Raw genomic sequence first — 23965 nt, 5'->3', positions numbered from 1 at the left:
AACAAACTATTTCTACACACAATAGTATGGATGAATCTCATGAACATCATATTGAGCAAAAGAAATCAGACTAATAATTATACATATTGTATGATTCCATTTATAAAAATCTTAAATACAGGCAATTCTAAACTGTAGCCTATGGGGATAAAAGTTAACTGAAAAAACTATAATGAAAAGTAAGGACGGACAACTATTAATGTCAGCATAGCAGTTTTCCTTTTGGGAGTGATGATGGTAAGGGGAAAGATCAGGCAGAAACCTAGAGGGGAACTTCTGGGCTGCTGCCAATGTTTTGTTTTCTGACCTGGGTATTTGTTATATGTTTGTTTTATGATCATGTGTTTTTATATATTTGCATATTTTTCTATATGCCTGTACATTTCACAATGAATAACTTAAAAAGAGTGAAGGGCACATCCTTCTTTCTTACTTCCTTAGTGAAGAATCAGGGTTACTCAGTATGAATGGCGGAGAGAAAACTGAGTTCTAGACCATCATGGTGATGCCAAGTCAGCTCTGGACCATCTACCTCTGAACTACTTCTACACTTCAGAGAAACCAGTATCAATCTCATATAAGTCACTCTTGAGAATTTCTGTTTCTTGCAGCCAATCCAAGTCTAACTTCTCCAAGGTAAGAGTTGGAATTAATGCAACTTACACCTAGAAAATACCTATTATATATTTGGCCTAATGCTTGGTTCTAGGTACAGCAAGAGGAATCATGAACTTGTAGACAATGAAGGATTGATAAAAGGCAATCCCTTGATGGGCTAAATGCTTCTCTCTGATCCCTTAAATCCCATGATTAGAATTGGACAAAAGTCATTTTTTTATTTCTTGGAATAACTTAGATCAGCTACCAGTTTCCAGAGTAGTTGCTACCAACAACCACCACCCCCACCCAGGCTTCTCTTGTCCTGTGGAAGGCTGATCTACGGTCATTGCCAAAAAGTAAAAATGGTTTTATTAAAATTGGCTATGGACCACCTCTTTGTTTAAAAGGAGCTTTGGTGGCCTTTTCAATTGTTCTTGGATCTCAAGCACAGTCAGACTGGGAAGGTGAAAGATTTATTTTTCAGAACTGAGCTTCACTTAGCTTTCTGTGTAGGGCACAGGGTCTTGAACTGAGCACTAAGCAGAAGTGGGGATGGGTCACACTCATTCCCAGAATCAAATTGAGCCCAGGTTATTTTAAAGTGAGCTATGAGGCAAATCAAAGTTGTTTTTAAATACATAAATCCAATAAGCCAGCTGGACTCAGGACTAAAACTATATCTTTTCTAGAATTATTCAACCAGAAAATAAAAATATTCCCTAAACGGAATCTGAATTGAATTGTACTGTTGTCACATTTGGTTCAAGTCCTTGGACTTTGGCAGGAGGGGACAGCTGTGAGTTTGTGCAGGGGGAGCTGAGGTCCGGAGTCTATGCTGGAGGGCAGAAGGTTCTTTGAGCTTGCTTGTGTTTGCAATGTAAAACAAAACCTTGTTAGGGTCTGACACGCAGGACCTCTGGCTGCAGATAGCAATTCAGCCATTCAAGGGGAAGATGACCTATATTTGTCTGTAGAGACTTTGCATTTGCTGTTTAATCAGTCCTTGAGAAATCAGCTATAGTCCAGGGAAAATTGCAGAGAGTTTGGGCTTATGCCTAATTCTCTCCAAGATGGACAGCCTACCTGACAGGTATGATTTGTTACACAGAGAATGCAATGTTTTCTCTTCGAAACATACTCCTCAGGCATAGCAAAGAAAGCATTGCGTCTCTCCAAGCACTCTACAGAAGTCGTGGAGTTTGATCAAGGGAAGATTTCACCAGCACAGACACTCTGGCTCAGAACACAATGTATTGTAATGCAAATGAATTCATTCCTTCATGGGGAATCGGGAGCTTTTCAAAGAGGTGTAAGAAGAGGGAACAAATGGCTGCTCAAAGAAAAATATAGAAATAAAGCAAAGCAGTGTCACAGCATCTTGTCCCTTTGAACCTCAGAGCTGCCTAAAATCAGAATAACTGACTCATGCTGCACCGGGGCTTCAAAGCAGGATGCCGATGTTCAGGCCCCTGTCCTACCCACCAAAATCATAAAGACCAGAGTGAAAAGCCATCTGGGGTTGGTGTCTTGAGCTCCTAATGATGTCAGTTTTGATGATGGTTCTGAACAGCCACCATTTACACACAAATAAATTTATATCACACCTTATCGTATGGTAAGTACTGAGGGTGTAAGTGGAAAAGAAAAATATGTGTTATCATTTTCCTCTAGAAGTTCATCCTCTATTGGGGAATACCAGACTGCAGCGGTGGAAGAATCAAATTGTTCAGGCCCTAGGGTATTCCCAGATTTGTTCCTAGATTTTAGACTGCTGAGATGAGTCTGTGATTACCTAATGAGGCTGTGAACAAAAAAAGCATTAGGATGCCTCAGTGGCCAAAGGGTCAAGTCCTGATCTCACCTTGTAGCTCCAAAGATAGAACTAGACAGTGAGAAAGTTGCCATATTACTTCCTTGCTTAAAATCCCTTGATGGTTTCTGATACTCTTTGAATCAAGTCTGAAATCTTCACTTTGCTTCTGAAGGCCTGCACCATCTGGTGCCTGTCTGCACCTCCAGCCTGGTCACCCTTTGTCTCCCCACCCCCAACACCAGGCTGGTCTCAGCTTTTCTAACTTGCCATGGTTCTGTCAACCCCAGGATGTTTGTACCTGCCATTTCCTCTTCCTTTTGCCTGGCCAAATCTCTTCAATCCTTAGAGCACAGCTTTACTGTCACTTTACTGGGAGGTCCCTTTCTACACATTCCAGATCAAGTTTCTGGTCCATCTACCCGTTGACCTCTTTACATTGCCTTCCTAGCACTTAGCATGACTATAATTATAAGAAAATTGTATAATTATTTGTAAGCCACCTTTCCTGCTGGGTCGTAAGCTTTGTTACATCAGAGTTTGCATCTGTTTTTTCTTAACACCATATCCCACACCTAGCACAGTGCCTGGCTATAATCATAAAAGTGGTTAACATTTGTTTGGGTACTTGCTACCTTCTTCATGCATGAACTTAATTAATCCTCATAATTGCCTATGAAAGAAATACTATGGGTATACTTGCTTTGCAGATGGGGGTTTGGAGAAATAGAGAGGTTAAATAACTTGCCCAAGGTTAAATAATTCACCCAGCCAGTAAATAGTAAGAATTTGAATCCAGATAGTGGAGCTCCAGAGTTTGTGGTCCTAGCAACTATATTGTGGTGGCTCAAGAAGGGTTTGTCAAATGAATGAGTTGATAAAGAAATGAATGCAATTGGGTTGACATGGCATTCATGAAACTAATTGACCAAGGAGTGGCAAGAGTGTGAGGTGTGTTTTCTCTCTACCTGTTATATGTGCTAACATTTATTGAATATTTATTACAAGCCCATTCCCTTGTTTTGCTGATAAGGAAACTGAGACTTAGAAAGTTTAGTAACAGTCCACACAACTAAGAAGTAGCAGAATTTGGAATTCAGCCTTTTACGCTATATTATACTGCCTCCCACATACAATCGAGAATAACAAATGTCTGTATAAAAATGGAGAGAGCTCCACACTTGTGGATTTTAATCACGTGCAGCCAGGCACACACACACAAAGCCCTTTCAAATAGAAGAGCAAAGTGGATGGGATTTAGATTCTTTTCCCTCTTTCCTTTGGAATGCAACCCAAGTAAGGTACAGAAAATGACCGTGGATGACAGCTGGGATCTTGCGCTGGCAGACAAAGAATCTTATTCTTCATATGCAGACATAAACACTTGGCATTTCAGACCAGGAGACCTGTAGTTAGCAGACAGACATCTCCTGCTTTTACTATGTCCTACCTCGTTCTCCAAATCCTTATCTCTCTTCTACCAATTGCTCAATCTGGCTATCCTGGCCCCAAGTATTAACTGTGGTCCTTGGATGAGGAGTTGGGCACCAGTCAGCCTTCATGAAGTTGATGGACCTCACCTTTGTAGGCAGTCAGATTCTGACCTTGGGCACTGGTTTGATGGCTTTTTCATCCATTCAGCAACATTAACTGAGCACCTAATACATAGCAGGTCAAATGCAGAGTGTTGGAGATATAACAGTGAACAACAACATGGATACTGTCACCATGACACAGACAGCCTCCTCCAGCAGATGAGAAGCTGACATAAAGCAACTGGTTGCAAAATTAATTATAGAATTATGGCACAAGGTGATGTAAAATGTCACCAAAAGATGCCTTCTTTGCTCCAACTTCTTGTTTGCTGGTCCCTACTCCCATTACTGCCCAATTATAGAAGGCAAGCTCACAGCTGACAGCCAGAGAGGTTGTGTCCTTCATCTAAATGATAAGAAATATATTTCCTGGGACCGGATTCTCCCAGTCGATACCAAGTAGAAAATAAAGCATAACTGGTTTAGTGTTTTTTTTTTTTTTGCCACCAAGACAGAAAGGCATAAAAGGACTGGGAAAGAGAGGAGAGGAAATTTGGAGAAAGTCAAGAAGGAGAGAGAACTACATTTCTCCCCACTGGGTTTTCTCCCCACTGGGTGATCTTCAGAGAACGTTTCTAAGAGTTTTGGGGTGGCTATTAATGCAAGGTCTAGTACCCACTTTTTGATGGGAGTTTCCAAAGCAGAAGCCCTGTGAGGAGCTGGACAGAGCAGTAGAGGTGACAGGGTGGCAGAGGGAGAAAGCAGACAGCAAAGCTTACTCAATCCCTGCAAGCTTGAGCTGGCATGGCAGACTCCTGTGGGCCTGGACCAGGGGGAAACTGATAGGGAGAAGCTCGCTGTTCTATGACAAGATTTACTCTGGATACACCTTGCAAAACAAAGGCCAAGGCAGAGAGGTTAACAGAGGCAGGAGGAATCTCTATGCCTTGAGTCAAAAGAATGGAGAAGGGGTATTCAGAGTGACACCATAGAAAGATAGTCTCTCTCCACCTGTTGAAACTTCCTGCTTGGTGTGAAGCCTCAAGATGCCTGGAATCAATAAGTGTGTGTGCATCTCGGGAACCCTGGAGGGAGAACTCTGAATGCTGGGTAGTTCCCAAATACTGACAGGATATATATTTGACTCAATACCTGGGAGACTTTTAAACTAAAAATGACCAAAATAAGGTGAACTGAATACAGTGTGTTGGACTAAATTTAATTTTCCCTTTGCCAGGCAGAAGGATGAAGGCTTGTCTGAGCCAGCTCTTCCCTGCCCTGGAAGCCAGCCCTTACCCCACTGAGCCCAGCCCCATCCTCCTCCTCCAGCCCTTGCCTATGTGCCACTATGTGTCCAGCACAGGCCAGCTGTGGGAACCACCATGGGAGAATAAGACTTTGGGTCTCTGTCCTTACAATCAACTTAATCCTGGCATGTGATGGAAGCAGAAGTTATAGGAAGAAGAGTGCAAATGAAACTTTAGGAAACAGTTTATGCATCTGAGCCTGCAGACTCAAAGACGCAGTTAACAACATAAATTGTAAAAAAAAAAAAAAAAATTTCCAATGTTTCTTCTCCAGAGTGAAATAAGAGCTCTCTTCTGCTTAAGTGAATGCTTGTATTTCTGATTTTCCCAAGGAGTCTAATGGAATAGAACGAGCCCATCAGGGATGGGACAGCATGTCCGCTGAGCAGGGAGAGTACAACCTGGTAATTCATTTATTTAAGATCTTTTGCTTAGGGATTGGAAAGTCTTCTTACAACGAATACTTTGTCATAAAAATAGCTAGAGGATCCCCAATGGCCAGGTCCAATAAAAGATTGAAATGAAAACAAACCTTCAATGTCCCTTTGTTTCCAGGTTTTTCTGCAGAGGAAAGAGAGAGGAAGGGGAGGGGGGAAGAGAGAGAGGAAGAAAGAGAGGGAAGGTGATGGAGGGAAAGACAGAGGGATATGTGAGAGAGAAAGGGGAGCTGAGGAAGGAAAAATAATGCAGAATATGGAATTTAATTATAAATTCTGGTTTTCCCTCCAAAACTGTGATATTTCTGGAGGCCCAGTTTAATGAATAATGGAACATTACTACTGCTACTAATGATAATATTTCTGCTAGATAAAAAAAGCTATAAGTAGCCTAACTTTCCATCAATAGGAGGCTGGTTGAGTCAATTATGGTAGCATTATACTATGTACTTACTATATTAACAGATAGCTTTGAATAAAATGTGGCTCTTCAAAAGAATAAGTTGATTTATAATATTGACCCAAGAGAGATGTTTGTGAAAGTAGAAAGAGTAAGTTTAAGGACACTATGATTTCATTTTTGTAAAACAACAACAAAAACAATACACATGAACTTAGGGAAAATAGTCTCTGATGTTTACATACATATCCATGTGAGTAAAGAGAAAGGTGTGAGGGATCCCCATTAAACTTAACATTGAATACCTCAGGGAGACTGGAGGAGATACTGGAAGGAAGGAAGAGAAAATTAAGGTTTTCTTTGCACCCCTCTGTATCATTTGAGTTGACACAACGCACACAGATTACTGGAATCTCGCTTAAAAGAATAAAAACATTAGAAACATTAAGATGCTTAGCATATAAAATAGCAAATGGTACTAAGGGGTAATAGAAAGCACAATCTTTGCAGCCTATTACATATCATATCCACTGATAACTTCTTCATACACACTCTTGCTTGCATCTCACAACCGCCTTATGTTCCCATTTTACACGCTCAGAAATGCGAAGTTGCCTGAATTTGCACCACACTTTCCTGACATAGTTGAGGTCTGAACCGAGGTCAGGTCAACTATATAATTCTTAGGGGAGGGATGCAGCTGAGGGCTTTCAGGTACCAAGAGGTCCAGCACGAGGCCATTGTACAGTAGTATCAGGTAATGCAGCCATTTCCATTGTACCCAGTGACAGCGCAGGGACCGTGACAGCTGTGAGCTGGACCCAGGGTTAGAATAGCTTTCCTAGCATATCAAATTTTTAATATCTCAATTCTCATGGCTGGACTTAGCTGACCAAGCTGCTATTACCAATCAGCTTCTACACAGTATTTCCCAGAAACAGGCTGTTTGGAACATCCTATGTCTGGAAACATTTTATCATCAAGGGGACTTAACCAAGACACATTAAAATTGCCTAGCCCACTTTCCCATGCCCATCGGCAGGGAAATTAAGGGTATTCGGGTCTAGCTGAAGCATTGAGTTAGGCAGTCAGGTCTTATTAATTTGGAGTTTAGTAACAATTTAACATAAGTGTGGCTGAAATTTGCTTCTGCAACATCTGTAGATACAAAAATTTGCCAGATTTCTTAATAAGGAAAACAGACAAGTGAGGATGGAAAACATTTAACCTACTTGAGAGATTTAAGTGTTTTTTTTTTTGTTTGTTTTATTTGTAAAGAACTTAAGCATTGTGTCTGCCTGAAAATGCCAGCTCCTAAATAGTTATTATTAATGGCAAAAGAAGATTCAGCAAGATTTGTAGGTCATAACTTTTTAGAAGTAGCCAAGTAACTATACCTGCTTTAAAACTGCAGTCTATTTCTTCAACAATATTATTTCCTTAAACGACTAGACATTCTCCCATCAGCATTGAGGATGTCCTGATGTATTATCTCCGAGACTGAAAACATCAAGTATCAAAATCTTTCTTGCAATTTATTCATTTTCAGATGACTGTGTTTATCAGTTTAGAACTTTTCTTGAGAAGTTTGGATTTCTCTATTTGTACAGGCCAGCAGATATAAGTTTCACTCTGTCTCAAAAGGAATTGCATTCTCTTTCCCATGTTTTGAAACCACATCTTCTCTTGTCTTTCCAGTTTTTATGGTCTCTGTTTTATAGTCTCCAAGATTGTCCCACTCTCCTTTTAAGGTGATCCTTCCATTTCCTCCTTCTGGAATTTGCAGATGGGAAAAGAGCAGTCCACATCTGCAGGCTCCATTGCCTAGTCACTATTTCTTTCTCTGTCTTCAGTCCCTACCATCAACAGAAACTGCTCTCCCAAAGGTCACTAATGACATTCTATCAGCAAATGTGGTGACCTTTTCTCAGTCTTCATGGTGCTTGACTTTTCTGAGTGTCTTACACTATGGACCATCTCTTCTGCCTTTATAGAAAATTCATTTTTCCTTCCATTATCCTGTAATTTCTTTCTTCTTTTCTTGTTTCTGGACGTGGTTTTTGTTCCCTTTCTTTGCTTTCCCTTGCTCTCTTACTCTCTTAAATATAAATATATTCAAGTTCTCCTTTCTTCTGGTGGTGGTGATAGGGATTGTGTCTCATCCTGTCCGTTGACTATAAATGCTTCTCTGTGGATGAGTTTCAAATCTATAGCTAAAATCAAGTCCTGCCTTTCTAATTAAACTCCACCATGCCAGGTGCATACATTTGATTCTCAGTCTGTTCTTTTTTCTAGTGGCATTACTACCTTCCTGAGCAACAGGGCTTGCTATCTTGGGATTACTTTAAACCACTCCATTTTTCCCTTCCCTTCCATCCTAACAGTAAGAAGACTGTACAATATCTATCACACACTAGTGCTTGGCAGTTCCTTCGTAAGTGACTTAGGATAAACTCAACCATCCTGAGCCCCAGTTTCCTAATTCTTACCATGTAGATCATGGCAGACACATTGCAGGTGTTGTTAAGTGTTGATGGCCCTGCCATTACAGTGCAGAGAGGATGGTACTATACTACTTTGAGTAGATAGCTTGAATTGTTCATTTCGTGTTGTTTTGTAGAGGTGGGATCTCCCTATATTGCCCACGTTGGTCTCTGACTCCTGGGCTCCAGCAGTCCTCTTGCCTCAGCCTCCCAGAGTGCTGGGATTACAGGTGTGAGCCACCACACACTGCTACTTTTAGTTGTTTTTGCTGTAATAATTACAGTTGATTCTTTTTATTCTCAGTGGTTATATTCTCTAAAGTTGCCACAGACACTAAATTAGGGAATATTGAACCATTGGTCCTAGGGAAATACAGGGTTAGGTTCCTATAAACCTCTAATCACAACCTTATCATTGGGCGATCAATATATAACTTCGTTTTATGTGTGTTTCTATTTAAAGATACTTATTATACTTTGCTGATTTATGAACATTGGACTTATAGCCAAGAATACTATAACTTGTGCTTGAATGAAGCTTATCTAACACACATGTTTTCTCCATAAGGCACACCAGAGCCTGTTGCGCTTAAGAAAACTAGACAGCACTTGAGTATTACGCTTGGGGTCATTTTAAATGGTTAAATCACCAATAAAGTGCACAAAAATGCCAAAAAAAACCACCAACAAAAAACAACATGGCACTGTTAAATAGACCATGAATAAAGACACTTGTTTACTTCATGAGAGCTGAAACATTAAGGCAGAGTGTATTAGTCCATTTTCACACTGATATAAAGAACTGCCTGAGACTGGGTAATTTAGAAAGGAAAGAGGTTTAATTAACTCAGAGTTCTGCCTGGCTGGGGAGGCCTCAGGAAACTTACAATCATGATGGAAGGCGAAGGTGAAGCAGGTATCTTCTATACAAGGTGGCAGGAGGAAGAATGAATGCAGGAGAAACTACCAAACAAGTGTAAAATCATCAGATCTCAAGGGAATTTACTCACTGTCATGAGAACAGCTTTGGGGAACTGCCCCGTGATTGAATGACCTCTACCTGGTTTCTCCCTTGACAGGTGGGGATTATAGGAATTAGGAGGATTATAATTCAACATGAGATTTTTGGGAGGGGGCACAGCCAAACTATATCACAGAGTGTCATTTTGCTCCAGCTCAGCTGGGAATGTGAGTATTGGGCAACTCAAAATTTCTGATCCTCTGCACATGCCTGTAAATAGCAGTGAAAGCACCCTGAGTGTTGATTTTCAGATTATAAATAAATTGTAACCAGTAGGTGAACTGGCAAATATGGAGTCTGTGAATAATGAGACTCAACTTTGCCTTTCCCTTCTCTTATCTGATACACTTGACCTCACTGAAGACTTGGCTTCCCTTTGCCTAGATTTACTGCAGTAACTTTCCTGAACTATGCTTCTACCCCAGCCTCCCACTTTCCATTCCCATCTTATACTCCCCATTGTCTGTGCTGAATTCAAGATTCTGGCTGACAGGAATTCTCTTTACATTTTTCCTCTCTGCCTAGTTCTATCTCTATGAATAATACTCTTATCAGCTGCCATATTGTAAATGTATCATTTTAAGCACAACCACTTACATTCATTTTCCTAATTTCTAGAATGAACTGATGGTTTTCAGCCTACCTAATCTACAGGATTTTTGTGAAAATCATGTAAAATAGTCATTCTCAAGTTTTCATGTTAACAAAAATCCCTGGTGAAATGGTCCAGAAAGGGAAGAGAAATAACTTAGAAATTCAGATTTCTGAGCCCTCACCTCAGAGATTCTGACTCAGTAGATTAAAATCAGTCCTAGTCCTACTTTTAACAACAATGTGAGGTGTTGCTTGGATCACGCTAAGAAGCACTGGTAAGTCAACAGATGTGAAGATGTTTTGTAAGCTAGCTACCTTCATCCACCAGAAAAATAGCAATTGAGCACCTATTCTGTATTGCTCAATGGTGAGCAAGGTATGTAACAGTGAAAGGGACACAAAAGCAAACTCAAAAAAGAGATGAGAAAGGATGATTAGTATGTGTTTGTTAATGCTGTTTTTTTCATAAGAACATAAGAAAAAAGAAACTTCTACAAAGAAAACAAATAGGCAAGTGCCGAGATCCCAGAAACAAGTGTGCAATTAAACCCTGAAATCAAGCTCAAATGTTCCTTCCACCATTCACATCTGTGAAAATGGTTTGTGTGCACCTCCTCTATGTTCCATCGGCTGGAACTCTCCTTGAGGACAAGGATCTAACAGTTTGTGTGCCTTCAAAGATTACACTGTGGGCCTTGTACCTGTTGTGTACTCAGCAGAGGTTTGAATGGTTATTTTGTTTATACATATGTCAGTTGGAAAATAGCCCCCATTCAATACAGTTAGACATATGGGCATTTATAAAATAGCTAGTTAATACCTTCTTATTGTTTACTAGGCTTGTAGTCAGGGATAGTCAAAGAGGTAGGTAAGGAAAGGAAAAGAGAAAAGATAGATGTATATAAAAATGCTTATTGTGTGGCAGCCACTGTGCTCACACTTCTGCCACCAGCACTGTGTGACACTAGTTAATGCAACAAAATCATTAATGAAATACTTTATAATTTTTCTGCTAAATATTAAAAAGCCAAAGTGTATTTTATTCTTATAGGATGTCACAATTCACACTAGCTACATTTCGGGGGATCAACTGCCATGTATAGCATGTGGCTACTGTGTTGGACAGCACAGCTCTAGAAGAGGGAACAAATGGACTTGAGTGAACTGAGTTAGCCAGAAAAACACAAGGGCCTGGGTTTAATTGATAAAAATATTTTGGGTAAAGAAACCAAAACTTGTTATTCAGTATTCAGATGCAGCAATGTTAAGTCTGTGTTCTTCAAGGGAGTGAGGCTGAAGATAATTTATCCCAAACTCAGGCTTTCTTTTGTTATTTATTTTATTAATTTTGGGGGTACATGTGCAGATTATGCAGGTTTGTTACATAGGTATACACAAGCCCTGGTGGTTTGCTGCATCCACCGTCCCCCGCCCCCATCATCTACAGTAGGTATTTCTCCTAATGTTTTCCCTCCCTAATCCCCCTACTCCCTGATATCCCTTCCCAATCCCCTTAACCCCTAATATCCCATCCCTAGGGCCCCCTGGCCCCCAACAGGCTCTGGTGTATGATGTTCCCCTCCCTGTGTCTATTGTTCTCATTGTATGAGTGAGAACATGTGGTGTTTGGTTTTCTGTTCTTATGTCAGTTTGCTGAGAATGATGGTTTCCAGCTTCAACCATGTCCCTGTAAAGGACATGAACTCATCCTTTTTATGGCTTCATAGTATTCCATGGTGTATATGTACCACATTTTCTTTATCCAGTCTATCATTGATGGACATTTAGGTTGGTTCTAGGTCTTTGTTATTGTAAACAGTGCCACAATGAACATACGTGGGCATGTGTCTTTATAACAACAATTTATGATTCTTGGGGTATATACTCAGTAATGAAATTGCTGGATCAAATGATATTTCTATTTCTAGATCCTTAATGAATCGCCACACTGTCTTCCACAATGGTTGAACTAATTTATACCCCACCAACAGTGTAAAAGCATTCCTATTTCTCCACATCCTCTTCAGCATGTGTCGTCTCCTGATTTTTTCATAATTGCAATTCTAACTGGTGTGAGATGGTATCTCAGAGTGGTTTTGATTTGCATTTCTCTCATGATCAGTGATGATGAGCTTTTTTTCATATGTTTGTTGGCTGCATAAATGTCTTCTTTTGAAAAGTGTCTGTTGTTTTTTTCTTGTAAATTTGTTTAAGCTCTTTTAAACCATAAAATTAAGATACATACAAGTCCGAAGGAAACCAATGATATTGAGATATTTTTTGAAAAATATTTTAAAAAGGAAACTTAAAGAGATAATGTGACAGTATAGGTGCTTCTTTATTATTACATTAAATAATTAGGACAAAAACATTTGCAGAGCTAATAACTACCATAATTTTAAAGAGATACAAACAAAAATCGTAATATAAAAGCTTGCAATATGAAACTTTATGCCATTTCTATTGGTGACAAAGTCACAGGTGCTGTAAATGATGGTTTACTAACTACATTTATAACTGAAGGAAAATTTAATTTGTAGCTAGAACTTAGTGAAAATAAAGATGTAGTTTCCCTCCACCCAAGATCATGGGCTGCCTTAATTCTGTCCATGGATCGCCTGGTTCCCAAGTTTAGAATCAGTTCTAGATAGAGGTACTTGGATAAATGACCCAGCAATTCAACTTAAAAGAGACTCCTTTTTGTTCTTTATAAAGACATGTAACCCTCCAGTCTATCTCTGCTGTGCACTTTAATTTTTACTCACTGGTATTCAAGAAAATCTTTATAAAGTCCCATTGAAACCAGTTTCTTTAGAGCTTGCTTTTATTGTCTACTAAGTAAAATTAGACAAATGCCTTCTACAGGTATTAATTGACTTACGACCTATGCAACTTACAACCATTTGATTTTACGACCACAATCGCTAGCCACGACTGCTCTGTATCTGACAGTGCAAACTTTGCCCAGCTGGGCGTACGACAGTGCGGACCAGCTTCCGGCAGCACTACCATCTCCGCATGCACCATTTCAACTGTTATCCCAGACTAGGTACAGCAATTTGTGTTTTGTGTCTTGGATATTTTTCATCAAACCCCTCCCAAGATGTCTACCAAGAGGAAATTGTCTTTGTCTACACCTCAGCTTGCCAAGAAGGAAAGAAAGGCCATCGATCTCAACACGAAAATGAAGGTAATTAAGCAGTACGAAGGAGGAAAGAAAGTGAATGTGATCACACGTGATACGAAGTTATTACACTCGACTGTGTCGACAATTTTGAAAGATAAAGAAAGAATTTGTGAAGCTATGAAAGGTTCAGCACCATGCAATCAACAGTTATAACAAAGCAACGAAGTGGGCCCATCCACAAAATGGAGAAATTGCTGACTCAGAACTAACATTGCGAGATTTTTTGAAACACTAAAACATTTTGATGTGTATCAAGAATATCACTACCGCCTGGGAGGCTGTGACGACAAAGTGCATGAATGGCATCTGGAAAAATGGTGTTAAGCGCTATGTTAATGATTTTGATAGTGAACATGAACTTGAAACGATTCAGGAAAAAATAGTAAAACTCGCTAAAGACCTTTCTTTGGAGTGTGAAATGGAAGATGTCGAAGAGTTGCTAGACAAAGAATCCAGAGAACTTACAAATGAAGAGCTAATCGAACTGGAAGAAGAAAGAGTGGCAGAAGAAGAAAGAAGAGAAGCAGAGAAAGAAGAGGAGGAGCCAGAAAGAAAGTTCACCACTAAGGGATTATCAGATGGTTTATCTTTACTGAATAAACTTCTTATACATTTCGAAGCAATGGACCCAAACATCGAACGATCTGCAAGGATTGAACAGATGGCGCACAATGTGTTTCGTCCGTATCGTGAAATTTATGAAGAAAAAAAGAAACATACAACTCAGACAAAGCTCACCATGTTTATGAAAAAACCAACTCCGGTAACCCCAACTGCTGCCTCAGATGATGACATCAACGATCCGCAGCCAAGCACCAGCGGCCAATAAAATGTTTCGTACATGTTTTTATATTTTGATATGTTTTGCAATTGGGAAAATGTTTCCTATGGTATTTTTTACACCTGTATTTTGTATTTTTGTATGCACCTGTATTTTGTAATTTTGTATGTTTTGCAAATACTAAACCAGTTGTACTGGTAATGCAATGTTTTACTTAAACCTGATGAATGTAAAAATAAGAAACAAAATGGTGTAGAGATGATACAAATGGCATAAAATGAACAAAGAAAATTATGATATATAACAATAATGAAAGAAAATTGTGATAAAATATGACTTAAAGATTTTTATAACATCATCTCACAGTACGGTACATATAGCCTACTCAACTTACGACCAAATAGTGTTACGACTGGTCTGTCGGAACCAATCGTGGTCGTAAGTCAAGCACTAGCTGTATTTTCTACTTGAGATAAAAAATTAACAACAATTAACCAACTTTGTTATTTTTGTCATTTTTTATTTTTAAATTTAATTGGTATTTTTATTTCTATAAATTTATGAGGTACAAGTGCAATTTAGTTACATGTCTGGATTGCAAAGTGATGAAATCAGGGTTTTTAGGGTAACCATCACCTGTGTAATGTATGTCATAGGCATTAAATAATTTTTTCTTGTCCACCCTCTTCTCGCCTCCTCACCCTTCCAAGTCTCTATTGTTTATTATTCCACACTCCATGTTCATGTGTACACATTTAGTTCCCACTTATAGGTAAGAACATTCAATATTTGTCTTCTGGTGTCTGATTCATTTTACTTAAAATAATGACCTCCAGTTCCATTCATTTTGCTGCAAAGGACATTATATCATTATTTTTTACGGCTAAATAGTATTCCATTGTGTATATATATGTATATTATATATATATATATATACACACACACACACACACACACACCACTTTTCTTTATTCAATCATATGTTGATGGGTACTTACTATCAACATAAATACTTATTTATTTTCCTTTTGGTAGATACACAGTAGTGAGGTTGCTTGTTCCAATGGTGGTTCTATTTTAGCTTTTTGAGAAATCTCCATACTGTTTTCCATTGAGGTTTTACAAATTTACACTTCTACCAACAATGTATGAGTTTCCTCTTATCTGCATCTTCACCAACATCTAGTAATTATTGCCTTTTTAGTAATAGTCATTATGACTGGTGTAAGATGATATCTCATAATAGTTTTAATTTGTACTTCTCTGATTAGTGATGTTCAACATTTTTATATGCCTATTGGCCATTTATATGTCTTCTTTTGAAAATGTTTCTTTATGTCTTTTGCCCACTTTTAAAAAATGGGATTATTTGTGGTTTTTCATTGAGTTGTTTGAGTTCCTTATGAATTCTGAATATTAAACCCCTGTTGGATTCATAGTTTGCAAATATATTCTCTTATTCTGTAGGTTGCCTGTTCACTCTGTTGATTATTTCTTTTGCCGTGCAGAAGCATTTTAGTATAAGTAAGTCCCATTTATCTATTTTTGTTTTTGTTGCCTGTGTTTTTAAGATCTTAGTCATAATTTCTTTGCCTAGACCAATGTGAAGTTTTTCTCCATTTTTTTCTTGTATTTTTAGAGTTTCAAGTCTTACATTGAAGTCTTTTATCCATTTTGAGTTGATTTTTGCATATAGTGAGAGACAGGGACCCAGTTTGACTCTTCTGCATATGGCAATCCATTTTTCTCAGCACCATTTATAGAAAAGTGTCCCTTCCTCCGTGTATGTTCTTGTCAACTTTATCAAAGATTAGCTGGCTGTAAATATGTGGCTTTATCCCTGGATTCTCTCTTTTGTTTCATTGATGTATTTGTCTATTTTTATAATAGTACCATGCTGTTTGGGTTATTATAGCCTCCTAGTATATAATTTGAAGCCAGACTATATGATGCTTCCAGGTTTGTTCCTTTCACTTAAGATTGCTTTGGCAATTTAGGCTCTGTTTTTTGTTTTGTTTTGTTTTGTGTTTTTTTTTCTTTTGGTTCCCTACTAATTTTAGGATTTTTTTTTCTAATTCTGTAGAAAATGACTTTGGTATTTTGATAGGAGTTGCATTGAATCTGTAGATTGCTGTGGGCAGTATGTGCATGTTAATGATGTTGATTCTTCTAATTCATATTCGTGGCATGTTTTTCTATTTGCTTGTGTCATTTATTATTTCTTTCATCAGTATTTTACAGATTTATTTGTACAGATCTTTCACTTCCATGGTTAAATATATTCCTAAGTCTTTTATTTTATTTTTTGTAGCTATCATAAATGGGATCGGCTTATAGATTTAATTCTCAGCTAGATTATTATTGGTGTATAGAAATGCTACTGATTCTTGTACATTGTTTTTTCTATCTTAAAACATTACCAAATTCATTTATCAAGTCTAAGAATTTTTGTGTGTGGGGGGTGGAGTCTTTAGGATTTTCTATATATAAGATCATATCTTCATTGAACAGGGTTAATTTGACTTCTTTTTTTTTTTCTCCAATTTTAAGGGCTTTTATTTCTTTCTCTTGCTTGATTTCTCTGGCTAGAACTTCTAGCTCGATGTTGAATAGGAGTGGTGAGAATGGGCATTCTTGTCCTCTTCCAATTCTTAGAGGGTATACTTTCAACTTTTACCCATTCAGCATGATGCTGGCAGTGGTTTTGTCATATATGACCTTTATTATTTTGAGGCACGTTCCTTCTATGCCTAGTTTTTCAAGTGCTTTTATTATGAAGGGATGCTGAATTTTATCAAATGCTTTTTTTTTTTTTGCATCTACTGAGATAATCATATGATTTTCATCCTTAAATCTGTTTGTGTGACGTATAACATTTTTTGATTTGCATATGTTGAACCATCCTTGCATCCCTGGTATAAAACACACTTGATCATAGTGTATTATCATTTTGATGTGCTGTTGGATTTGATTTTCTAGTTGTTGTTTCCTCCTCCTCTTCCTCCTCCTCCACCGCCACCACCACCACCACCACCACTACTTCTTCTTCTTCTCCTTCTACTTCTTCTTCTCCTTCTCCTTCTTCTTTCTCTTCATTCTTCTTTCTTCTTCTTTCTTCTTTCTTATTCTTCTTCTTCTTCCGCTTCTGCTTCTGCTTCTTCATTTTTGTTCGATGTTCATCAGGGATATTTGTCTGTGGTTTTCTTATCTTGTTTTGTCCTTGCTGACTTTGGTATCAAGTTGACACTGATCTCATAGAATGAATTGGGGATAATTCCTTCCTCCTGAAGTTTTTGGAACAGTTTCAGGAGGATTGGTATTAGTTTTTAGTATGTTTGATAGAATTTGGCTGTGAAGCCATCTGGTCCTGGGCTTTTCATTTTTGAGAGGATTTTTCTATTATTACTGATTCAATATTGCTATTCATTATTGGTCTGTTCAGGTTTTCTATTTCTTTCTGGTTCAATCTTGGGAGGTTGTATATTTCCAGAAATTTATTTTTTTCCTCTAGGTTTTCTAGTTTGTAAGTATATAATTGTTCATAATGGTCTATAATGGTCTTTTGTGTTTCTGTGGTAATGTCTCCTTTTCATTTCTTGTTTTGTTTATTTAGATCTTCACTCTTCCTTGGTTAGCCGAGCTAGCAGTTAATACATTTAAAGCATCTTTTCGAAGAAGCATCTTTTTGCTTTGCCAACCCTTTTTATTGTTGTTTTTTTTTTTTTCTCTCTATTTCATTAGTTCTGCTTTGATTTTTGTTATTTCTTCCTTCTGTTAATTTTGGATTTGGCTTATTCTTGCTTTGTTAGTTTATTGCAGTGTGATGTTAGGTTGTTAATTTGTATTCTTTCCACTTTTTAATTTATTGTTATAAATGTCTCTCTTCACACTGCTTTTGCTGTATCCCACAGGTTTTCATATGTTGTGTTTGCATTTTCATTTAAAATTGCCATCTTAATTTCTTCATTGAATCAATGATTATTCATGATCAGGAGCATGTTGTTCAATTTCATGTATTTGTATAGTTTCTGACATTGCTTGTGGTATTGATATCTGGTTTTATTCTACTGTGGTCTGAACATATATCACATATATTACTTCTATTTTTTAAGAGTTTGTTGAGGCTTGTTTTTTGGCCTAAAATATAGTTTGTCTTGGAGAATGTACTTTGTGCTGATGCAAAGAATGTATATCCTGAAGTTGTTAGGTAAAATGTTCTGTAAATCCTTTAAGATCCGTTTGGCCTGAAGTCTAATTTAAGTCCAGTGTTTTTTGTTGATTCTTTTATCTTGATAATCTAATGCTGTGACTGGGGTTTTGAAACCCCCACTATTACTGTATTACTGTTGTCCTCTTTCTCTAGATCTAGTAACATTTGTTTTTATGTATCTGAGTGCTCCAGTGGTAGGTGCATATATATTTAAAATTGTTATATCTCCTTGCTGAATTTATCTTTTTTATTTGATGATTGTCTCCATTTTTTGACTATTTTTGATTTAAAGTTTAAAGCATAAAGATATAAGCATAGATATTCGTGATCACTTATGATTTCCATTTGCATGGAATATCTTTTTTCACCCCTTTACTTTCAGTCTACATGTCTCTACCTGTACAAGATTAGTTTCTTGTAAGAACCATATAGTTGGATTGTGTTTTGTAATTGATTCCACCAGTCTATATCTTTTAAGTGGAGAACACATAGACCATTAATGTTCAAGGTTAATATTGATATGTGAGGTTTTGTTTCTGTCATATTGTTAATTGTTTTCTAGTTGTCTTATAAATTCTTTGCTTATTTCTTTATCTTTGTCACCTTATATATTAAACAAATAGAATACGTTCAATGTAGAGAAATAAAAGAAGCAATCAACAAAATATAAGAAAATTAATGTCCTATAGACATAAATATCATTAATATTTTGATGCATACACTTTGAGGCATATAAAACTGTATCTGGTATGTACACATGAAAAAATATGTAGATATTTATTTTTAAATAAAATGAGATGATATTGTATATACTCTCTCATAACCTACTTTCATTCACTTAATGCATCAAAGACATCTCTGTATGTCAAAAAATATTTGATACCATTTTTTAATGTCAGGATGGCTGAATTCCATTGTAGAACTGTGCCATAATTTAACAAATTCCTTTTTTAGACTTTTAAGTTGTTTCATAATTAAAATAATACTAACAGTAAGCAATTATTTCATTTCCAAACTTTCTATTAAATTTAGGTGACCCTTACTTTTTCAAGATAAAAATAGAACAGGAGAACTGGCAAGATGGCCGAATAGCAACAGCTCCGGTCTGCAGCTCCCAGAAAGATCAATGCAGGTGGTGGGTGATTTCTGCATTTCTAACTGAGGTACCCAGTTCATCTCAATGGGACTGGTTGGACAGTGGGTGAAGCCCATGGAGAGTGAGCTGAAGGAGGGTGGGATGTCACCTTAGCCATGAGAGATTCTACTGGGAAAAATGGTGCATTCCAGCCTGGATTCTGTGCTTTCCCCATGGGCTGCAACTGGCAGACCAGGAGATTCTTTCCAGCATCTGGCTTGGCAGGTTCCACACCCTTGGAGCCAAGGAAACTAAAATCCACTGGCTTGAAATTCTCCGTGCGAAGGCCGGGCGGCTGCCCTGCCCTCGCTTCCTTTCATGTTGTCACAGCCCGTAGGTGGTTGTGGTCACTGTGCCCGGAGGGAGGCGGCGGTGGCCAGTAATGCCTGGGAAACTCCTCTGGGGGGACATTATGGAGCTGGAAGCACCCTTGGAGGAGTCCAAGAGCCAGAAGGAGAGGCAAAAGGGTTATGAAGATTTAAACAAGGTAAGCTGAAAACACATTACACAGTGCTGGAGTGACAGAAGGAAGTCAAGGCACCATTATGATTCAGATGAGAAATCAGAAACAAGAGAAAATGGTGTTACAGATGACCTGGATGCTCCCAAGGCCAAAAAAACTAAAATGAAAGAGAAGCTAAATGGAGACACTGAAGAAGGATTTAACAGACTTTCAGATGAATTCTCTAAATCTCATAAGAAGAAAAGATCTACCAAATGGAGATATTGATGAATATGAAAAAAAATCAAAGCGAGTATCATCCTTAGATAGTTCTACTCATAAATCAAGTGATAATAAACTAGAGGAGACCTTAACACGTGAACAGAAAGAAGGAGCCTTCTCCAATTTCCCTATTTCTGAAGAGACTATAAAGCTTCTGAAAGGTCGAGGGGTAACATACCTCTTTCCTATTCAAGTTAAGACTTTTGGTCCTGTATATGAAGGAAAAGATTTAATAGCTCAAGCACGGACAGGAACAGGAAAGGCATTCTCTTTGGCCATTCCCTTGATTGAAAGACTACAAAGAAATCAAGAAACAATTAAAAAAAGCCGCTCACCAAAGGTACTCATTTTGGCTCCAACAAGGGAACTGGCAAATCAAGTAGCCAAAGACTTCAAAGATATAACTAGGAAGCTCAGTGTGGCGTGTTTTTATGGTGGAACATCATATCAAAGCCAAATTAATCATATTCGAAATGGTATTGACATCTTGGTTGGAACCCCTGGTCGTATCAAAGACCATCTGCAGAGTGGCCGATTGGATCTTTCTAAACTGCGCCATGTTGTACTTGATGAAGTGGATCAAATGTTAGATTTAGGTTTTGCTGAACAAGTTGAAGATATTATTCACGAATCCTACAAAACTGATTCTGAAGACAATCCTCAGACTTTACTTTTTTCTGCAACTTGCCCACAGTGGGTATACAAAGTTGCAAAAAAATACATGAAATCCAGATATGAACAGGTTGACCTTGTTGGAAAAATGACTCAAAAGGCTGCAACCACTGTGGAACATTTGGCTATCCAGTGTCACTGGTCTCAGAGGCCAGCAGTTATTGGAGATGTCCTTCAAGTCTACAGTGGGTCTGAAGGGAGGGCTATTATTTTCTGTGAGACCAAGAAGAATGTAACTGAAATGGCCATGAATCCATACATAAAACAGAATGCCCAGTGTTTACATGGGGACATTGCACAGTCACAAAGAGAAATTACACTAAAAGGCTTCAGAGAAGGTAGTTTTAAAGTTTTGGTGGCAACCAATGTGGCTGCCCGTGGTTTGGACATTCCTGAAGTTGACCTGGTTATTCAAAGTTCTCCTCCTCAGGATGTTGAGTCCTATATCCATCGCTCTGGATGCACAGGTAGAGCTGGACTGACAGGGATTTGTATATGTTTTTATCAACCAAGAGAAAGAGGTCAACTATGATATGTGGAGCAAAAAGCAGGAATTACTTTTAAACGTGTAGGTGTTCCTTCTACAATGGATTTAGTTAAATCTAAAAGCATGGATGCCATCAGGTCTCTGGCTTCCGTTTCTTATGCTGCTGTTGATTTTTTCTGACCATCAGCTCAGAGACTGATAGAAGAGAAAGGGGCAGTGGATGCACTGGCTGCAGCCTTAGCCCACATTTCTGGTGCATCAAGCTTTGAACCACGATCTTTGATCACCTCTGATAAGGGATTTGTGACCATGACTCTGGAAAGCCTAGAGGAAATACAGGATGTCAGCTGTGCTTGGAAAGAACTTAACAGAAAGCTGAGTAGTAATGCAGTGTCTCAGATTACCAGAATGTGCCTTCTGAAAGGAAATATGGGTGTTTGCTTTGATGTTCCTACAACTGAGTCAGAAAGGTTACAGGCAGAGTGGCATGATTCTGACTGGATACTTTCAGTGCCAGCCAAATTACCTGAAATTGAAGAATATTATGATGGAAACACATCTTCTAATTCCAGACAGAGGAGTGGCTGGTCAAGTGGCCGGTCGGGCCGGTCAGGCCGGTCAGGTGGTCGATCTGGCGGCCGGTCAGGTAGACAGAGTCGACAAGGGAGTCGATCAGGAAGTCGACAAGATGGTGGAAGATGAAGTGGGACTAGAAATCGATCAAGAAGTGGGGGCCACAAACGGAGTTTTGACTGAGTATTTGATAGTTAATCTACCAGTGTGAGCTTGCCTATTTCTGCCTAATCATGTACATTATCCACCAAAAATTAGGTCATCATAGTTGAGGTATGTGTCTGCTATTTGCAAAGAAGTCGGTCGTATTTTTTTAAAAAGTATTTCACAAGAATGGTTGTAAACAAATCTACTTATCCAGTTATACCTTTGAATAAAAAAAACCTCCTTTTATTGTCTCTTTTCAAAAAAAAAAAAAAAAAAAAGAAATTCTCCGTGCTAGCACAGCAGTCTGAGATCAACCTGGGATGTGAGCTTGGTAGGGAGAGGGGCATCTGCCATTGCTGAGACTTGAGTAGGTGGTTCCACCCTCACAGTGTAAACAAAGCCCACAGGAAGTTTGAACTGGGCAGAGTTCAGTGAGCACCCTGGGTCATAGCACCTGGTGGATGGGGCAGCTTTGAGTGCAGCTTCAGCAGACTTAAATGTCCCTGCCTGACAGCTCTGCAGAGAGCAGTGATTCTCCCAGCACAGTATTGGGGGTTCTGATAAGGGACAGAGTGCTTCCTCAAGTGGGTCTCTGACACCTGTGTATCCAGACTGGGAGACACCTCCCAGTAGGGGCCAATAGACACCTCATACAGGAGAGCTCTGGCTGGCATCTGGCAGGTGCTCCTCTGGGATAAAGCTTTCAGAGGTAGGAACAGGCAGTAATTTTTATTGTTCTGTAGCCTCTGCTGGAGATAGCCAGGCAAACAGGGAGCATGTTCTAACCCACTGCAAGGAAGCTAAGAATCTTGAAAAAAGGTTAGAACAATTGTTAACTAGAATAACCAGCCTAGAGAAAAATATGAATGATGCGATGGAGCTGAAAAACATAGCATGAGAACTTTGTGAAGCATACATAAGTATCAATAGCCAAATTGATCAAGCAGAAGAAAGGATATCAGAGATTGGAGATCAACTCAATGAAATAAAGTGAGAAAACAAGATTAGAGAAAAAAGAGTGAAGAGAACAGCCTTCAAGAAATATTGGACTATGTGAAAATCTATGTTTGATTGGTATACCTGAAAGTGACAGGGTGAATGGAACCAAGTTGGAAAGCTCTCTTCAGTACATTATCCAGGAGAACTTCTCCAACCTAGCAAGATAGGCCAACATTCAAATTCAGAAAATACAGAGAACACCACAAAGATATTCCTTGAGAAGAACAACCCCAAGGCACATAATTGTCAGATTCACCAAGGTTGAAACAAAGAAAAAAATGTTAAAGGCAGCCAGAGAGAAATGTCGGGTTACCCACAAAGGGAAGCCTATCAGACTAATGGCATATCTCTATGCAGAAACCCTACAAGCTGGAAGAGAGCGGGGGCCAATATTCAACATTCTTTAAGAAAAGAATTTTCAGCCCAGAATTTTATAAACAGCCAAACTAAGCTTCATAAGCATAGGAGAAAAATAAAATCCTTTACAGACAAGCAAAGGCTGAGAGATTTTATTACCACCAGGCATGCTTTATAAGAGCTCCTGAAGGAAGCACTAAACATGGAAAGGAACAACCAGTACCAGCCATTGCAAAAACATACCAAATTGTAAAGACCATTGATGCTATGAAGAAACTGCATCAACTAATGGACAAAATAGCCAGCTAGAGTCATAATTAAAGGATCAAATTCACACATAACAATATTAACCTTAAATGTAAATGGGCCAAATGCCCCGATTAAAAGACACAAACTGGTAAATTGGATAATGAGTTAAGACTCGTCAGTGTGGTGTATTCAGGAAACCCATTTCATGTGCAAAGACACACATAGACTCAAAATAAAGGGATGGAGGAAGATTTACG

The 23965-nt window shown here is 38.5% G+C and overlaps 1 pseudogene across 1 annotated transcript; it reads left to right on the top strand.

Moving 5' to 3' along the window:
• The first annotated feature begins 19835 nt into the window (after positions 1-19835).
• LOC116531532 lies at positions 19836-22354 on the top strand (annotated as a pseudogene). The gene has a single exon (XR_004260473.1). The product of XR_004260473.1 is annotated as an ATP-dependent RNA helicase DDX50 pseudogene (transcript).
• Positions 22355-23965: the final 1611 nt, after the last annotated feature.

This window comes from Sapajus apella, unplaced genomic scaffold (assembly GCF_009761245.1).
Source record: "Sapajus apella isolate SASKATOON/1434 unplaced genomic scaffold, GSC_monkey_1.0 scaffold71, whole genome shotgun sequence".
NCBI classification, from domain to species: Eukaryota; Metazoa; Chordata; class Mammalia; order Primates; family Cebidae; genus Sapajus; species Sapajus apella.
Note: the sequence above shows the minus strand (reverse complement) of the source record. Positions and strands in the feature narration are given on the sequence as shown.